Here is a 6,410-nt window from a genome sequence, read left to right as displayed (position 1 = left end):
TTGAAGATGACGAGAACATATATCGGTTTTCGGATTTGTTTGTCGGTGCACGACTCTATTTTAGATGTCCTACGCCTGGTTACGTGTCATAGTGTGAATAGAGCGGGTCACGTCGGTTTTCTGTTCGGACAGTGACGTGGCACTGCTTTTTCCCGTTTGGCGTTTTTGCATCCTATCAGGGGTCGTTGAGATCACAGATTACTACTAAGCAAACGAGTCCCCTTTGAGCGGGGGGGGGGGGAAAAAAAAAAAAAAAAGCCAACGAATTCCCTCTCCCGTAATAATGCGCTGCGGTCGGCTTTACTGTACTCTTGTGCGCTCACAGACGTTTCGGGTTGTGGTTGGTTGGAGATTTGTGGGTCGTGGTTATGTATTGGTTTAGATTATGGCTTAGTTTGGTAGTGATGTAAATTTAAAAAAAATTATTTTTAGCTATGTTGAAGGAAGAAGTAACTGTTATAAAAAATAGCAGAATCTTTAATAAACTATAATTAGTAATTGTGCTGGTTCTAAAATCAGCGTAATAGCGTTTGGTAAATTATGAGATTGAATTACTATTAATAGTTAAAAATTACGACTATATTATAATATAATACAATATAATATATAATTACAATATAATATCTATTTATTATTATATTTAATATAATAAAAAAACTATTATTATATAATATATTATATTATGATATACAATATAATAATATTATTAAAATAATAACTGAAATACTTAAAATAACGATTATAATATAATTACAATATTATAAAACATATTATAATAATACATAAAAAATATTAATATTTCAGTTATAATATAATTAAAAATTATAACTATATTATTATTATTAATATAATAAATATAATTATATCAATACAATATAATATATAATATATTATAAAATAATAATTATAATATCATATTATAATTATAATATCATATTATTAAAATAATTTTAATATTATTTTAATATCGTATTATATGATAAAATAATAATATTTGAGTTATTAATATAATTATGATATTATTTGTTACAATATTACTCTTATATTATATTATATTATATTATGAGTCTGAATTTTAGATTATGAAGATTGTCAATTTTAAATTTTATTAGGGGTATTATGGGTATTATGAAAGTTTCATTAATCTTACTATGTTGATTACTACACAATCTAAAAGTTAAATTTTCTTTAGAGTGCTTCTAATTTTGACTGTAGATTCTTAAAAAATTCTTCAAAAAAACTTTTAAAGAGATTTATCAAATACTAAAATCAGCTTATGCTATAAGTAGAAGTTGATTTTAGGATAGAAAAGTAATATCAAACTAAGCCTACGATGGAAAAAAAAATGAAAGTGTATCATTAAAATCATGAGTTATAGTTCACTTAAAAAAAATCATGAGATATGAGAGAAAAAGAATAAATTCCATTGATGCAGCCGTTGAAACTATTATGATGGAGACTGAAATAAATTTCAAGATATTATTGAAATTCTATTTGGATAATTATTGCTTAATAAATACACACAAGAATACGGGAAAGCCACTAATTCATTTTGCTCATCAATAATGTGGTATGTGACGATATCATTTAATTCATATAAATTTGTGCGTTTATTGTAAAGGCACTTTTAACGATTGTTTTTAATTGTATTCTATAATTGGTCAAACAGAATGGAATTACTAATTTAGTTGGGGTGGGTATGGGGATTTCAATGAAGTTATTGTGAATTAGGTGATTTTATTTTTTGAATCTTTAATTCCTTTTGTTTCTTCAACTTGTTATTTGGGATGTTTTTATGAGTAGATTGGTGCGGTTTTTTATAGGACATTTAAAATGGTCGGTTGTGTTAGTTGGTAAGTATTAGATTGGAAGTTAGGAATTTATTAGGTGAATAATGACCTCGTAAAGGTAGTTGTGTCACCCATTGTGTCCGAGTCCCTCAGGAAGAAGTAAAGATTTCATTGGACGATAATTTTCTCTTTCAAAAAAAAAAAAAAAGTGTGTATGTCCTTATTTTATTTTATTTTCATTTTTCTCTCAACTTCAACTTGTTATTTACACTATTTTTGGTCCCTTTCTATTTTTTTTAATTATAAATAGGAATGTTTTTTTTAGATGGATGATCAAAATATTGATCTAGAAAACAATTAAAATGCCAAAGTGATGAATTGCTGAATACCACTCTAAAACATAGTATATTATTTTAAAGAAAGCGTGTACTTATTATGCATATCATTTTATTTTTTTCAAAAAGGACTTACTATGCATATAATTGGGCATGAACATTTATAGAATTCACCATAAAATCCTATTTTTGAAGAAAGCAAGAGAAAATAGAAAAAGAAAGAACAACCTATGAGCTACAAAGAGTTCTACTTTTCAAGATAAACATCTACTTAATAGGCCAACCATCTCCAGCTACTACACCAAGTAACAATAATAATAATAATAATAACTTCGTTGCAATAAACCACAAAACAAATATCCACAAAAATCATCAAAAAAATAAAAATAAAAATAAAAAAGAGAAAATCTAATTGGGTCCCCAACAAATCAGGTGTAGGAGATTCTCAGCTTTCTCTTTCCTTCTCTTCTCATCAAGGTTTGCCCTCTTACTAGTACTCTTATTGCCATAAGGTTCTGTGCTTGGCACAATATTTCTCTTGGGCTCCATGCTCTTGAAGGCCGTTTCAAACCTGCATACTTTCCCATTCCCACTCATATTTTCTCTCACTTTCCGGGAAAATTATTCAGAGATAAGTGAAGAAAAGGGACCTATATGTAAAGGTTGTTTTGGAGGTATATATAGAGTTGCTGAAGAATGAAATTTTTTTGGTCACAAAATCAAGGTGCTTGTTTCTTACTTAGAAAAGCATGTCAGCTTAAGTTCATAAGAATATATAGAGTAGTGCCAAAATGCAAGGCTTAAGTTTTTTTTTTTTTTTTTTTTTTTCTGGAGTTTTCTAGACAGTGGGTTTTGTTTTTCTTGAAGAAACTGGGGTTGAATTTGACAGATCATAGCTCCCAGGTTTCTGGGTTTCAGTGGTTTTCCCAATCCCGGCGGTTGTTTTTTTTTTTTTTTTTTTTTTTTTTTTTGGGGAATATTTAATCGTAGAATCTAAAACGTGGTTATTAATTAAGAGTAAATTACTTCCTTTTTGTTTTTGGTGTTTCGCTAGCGTGAGCACACGGTTTTGAACGTGTTGATTTCTTGGACATAGTGAACGGAATTATATTGTCGCCAACTGTAATTCTATTATAAATAAAAACTACTGACCACTGGAGTAGATGTGTCATTTGGACGAGCCGTATATGAACGGTCCGACCCAACATGCTACAGTAATTAATTTAGTATGGTCTGGTTTTGTATTGTTATGGGTCGGCTTGATCCGGGGAGTAGATGTGTCATTTGGACGAGCCGTATATGAACGGTCCGACCCAACTTGCTACAGTAATTAATTTAATATGGTCTGGTTTTGTATTGTTATGGGTCGGCTTGATCCGACTTGTCAAAAGGGCCTGAGGCATGCCCAGATACGGTCCAGGCACGACCCAAGCCCGCCAAGGCCCAAACAAGCGAAGGGCTAGGCACAGCCCAGGCATGCGAAGGGTCAGGCCAACGACATTAAATTTTAATGAGATTTGAGGCATTTTAAGGTCAATTGGCCGATCTATGATGTCCGGTCAACCAGTCATTTTCTTATAATTATTTATATTATTTCAATAAAATCATATTTTTTAGGGCATATGATATATTACTTTTGTTTTTTGTCATCAAATTTGAAATTATAAAAAAATCCTAAAAAAATCATGAATCATAAGTGAAACTCAAGTGCATTAAGAAAATTAGGCTAAGATTGAGTTTAGTCATAACAAAATCTTCTGGAAGCACTTAGGTTTGTAATTTACTTATCTTAGAATACTGCACTCTTTTTCCTTCACTAAGATTTTGTCCCGATCTCTCCACGAGTTTTACTTGGCAAGGTTTTTAACGAGGCATTCATTTATGTGTACTTATTCGTATTATCTCAATTCAATAAAATCATATCTTTTAGAAGCATATGATATATTTTCTTTTATTTTTAATTAAATATTGCAAAAAAAAATTTAAAAGGGCCTAGGCCCTGGCCCGGCCCTAGCCCTTATGGACTAGGGCCAATGCTGGGCCTGAGAGTTTCTCCTCAGGCCCGGCCCTAGCACGGCCCAAGCCCACCATGGGCCTGGGGTTAGAAGGGCCGTGCCCGGCCCGATATAGCCCTTTTGACATCTCTATATTGGAGGAGCACTGCAAATTTTTCTATACAATAAAATATAGGTTTTTTTTCATGAATGTCCCCTCAATTACTTGGGTTTGGCAAATCAGTCTTTTAAGTAAAAATCTTGACAATTGATCCCTCTAATGTTAAAATTCAACATTATTCGTTGCAATAATAGGTCCAATCGAAAATGAGATCAAATTTTTTAACGGTTTTCTGCCATGTTACTCGAACGAGACATTTTATTGAGGGCGGCCTGAGTCTTTTTTTCCTGGAATTGGACCTTCTATGAACAATAATCTCACCCTCTCATGGTGAATCCAAGGATGATCATCAACAATGCAGGTGAATGAATTTTGTTCATGAGGGTCTAATTTGAGGAAAGAATATCTACGTCATCCTAGATAGCTAGTGGGTCACATGCGAGTCATATACAAAAAAAAAAAAAAAAAAAAAAAAAAAAAAAAAAGGAAAAAAAAAAGATTAACTTCATTATGAAAAGGATTTTGAAGTTTAATGGGTCAATCGTCAAGATGTTTAGTTTAGAACTGATTTACCAAATGCAAGAAGCTCACCTAAAATATAACATTGTCACATATAAAGATGATACATGTCTTATCATATCTCACACTATCAAGATGAATGAGATGCGGATTTGAATTAAAGCGATTTTTTTTTGTAACTGTAAAATCTATAAAAAAAAAAAAGAAAAAGAAAGAAAGATTAATATTTTACATCACTCAGTACATTTGGTTTGATTCAATTAAATTGAAGTTGAACCTCGGATTAGCAGTGTCGAATTCTAAATTATATCATACATCTAAAAATTTTGCATATTCAAAATCTAACATTCAAATCCATGTCGGTTTTAGGGCAATTCATTTTTCAATATGTTGGAGTTCAGCATATCTCTGTCTGTATGTTAAACTTTTATTTATATTTTTTTGGGTTTATTATTTTAAAAATAAATGTCACATATTTTAAAATTTTATTTATCAGAAATTTTGCTTAAAATATTTCGGTATACTTGTCTCTGTAATTTAAACAACACAAAGGAGTGTCCAGTGCAGTTCTGCAAATTACTATACGAAAAGAATATGTAGTTGCACACATTTCAAATAATTGCAAAAAAAAAAGAAAGAAGCAAATATTCATTTTTGGCTTTTGATGTATGGTAAACTACTCAAAACATAGAAAAAGAAATTAGAATAATTGGGAGGGACTGATCAGTATTGATGAGATCAACCATATCTTTGGTAATTAAAAGCAATATACAATGAAATCTTACTAGCCTTTAAAAAGAAAAAAGAAAAAAAAAAGTGTACATTGAAAATGCAATCACAAATATCCTACATTCCTAAAATTTAATAGTACTAGGCCCCCAACAGTTCAACTCCATGACTTTTCTCTGCACCTCCTCTTTCGACCGATTTCCGATCTTCTTAGAAACATTATTTGTCGATGTAGAAGAAGATGAAGCAGCAGCAGCAGAGATTTTCATGGCATGAGCATTGCAAAATGATCCAATATTGTTCTTAGCGCATTGTTGAAGTGCCCTAAAAACGCCATTCCACCTACAAACTCCTTGGTCTTTTAGAGCCTCAACTGCTCCAATACTTGTTGCCACAATCCAAGCTGAATTACTCATGTTTTCTCAAGCTATTGCAATGACATTGATGAGAATCTTTAATTTGGTTTCGATTTTTATGGGGTCTTAAAAGAGGTCATAATAGCCTAATATAAGATTAATTAAGAGGTGTTTATGTATTGAAAGCCGCCACTAGTAATAAAAAAAAACCTCGTACAGGCAGTCCCGGAATTCAGCAGTTTTGGCAAAAGAAAGGGCTGGTTAATTTTTTATTTGTAGTTTGTTTTAAAAAAACCACGTGTTTCAAAAGACTCATGTTTTCCAAACCAAAAGAAGAAAATTGGACAGATTATTAAAAGAAAGGACTGGTGTCATGGACTGTACTAACAGTATCTAGTATCCAAATGTTCTTGACCATTTTTTTTTATTTAAAATTTTTACTTACTGATACCATGCTCTTAGCTCAAGTATAATTTTCAAATGGCTGGACCCACAAAATAGGATTTAGAGAATGTCGCAGGACATTCACGTTACTAGCTCCTATGATTCGAATACACATCAATTTT

Source organism: Morus notabilis, unplaced genomic scaffold (genome assembly GCF_000414095.1).
Source record: "Morus notabilis unplaced genomic scaffold, ASM41409v2 Scaffold285, whole genome shotgun sequence".
NCBI classification, from domain to species: Eukaryota; Viridiplantae; Streptophyta; class Magnoliopsida; order Rosales; family Moraceae; genus Morus; species Morus notabilis.
This window is presented reverse-complemented; position numbering follows the sequence as displayed.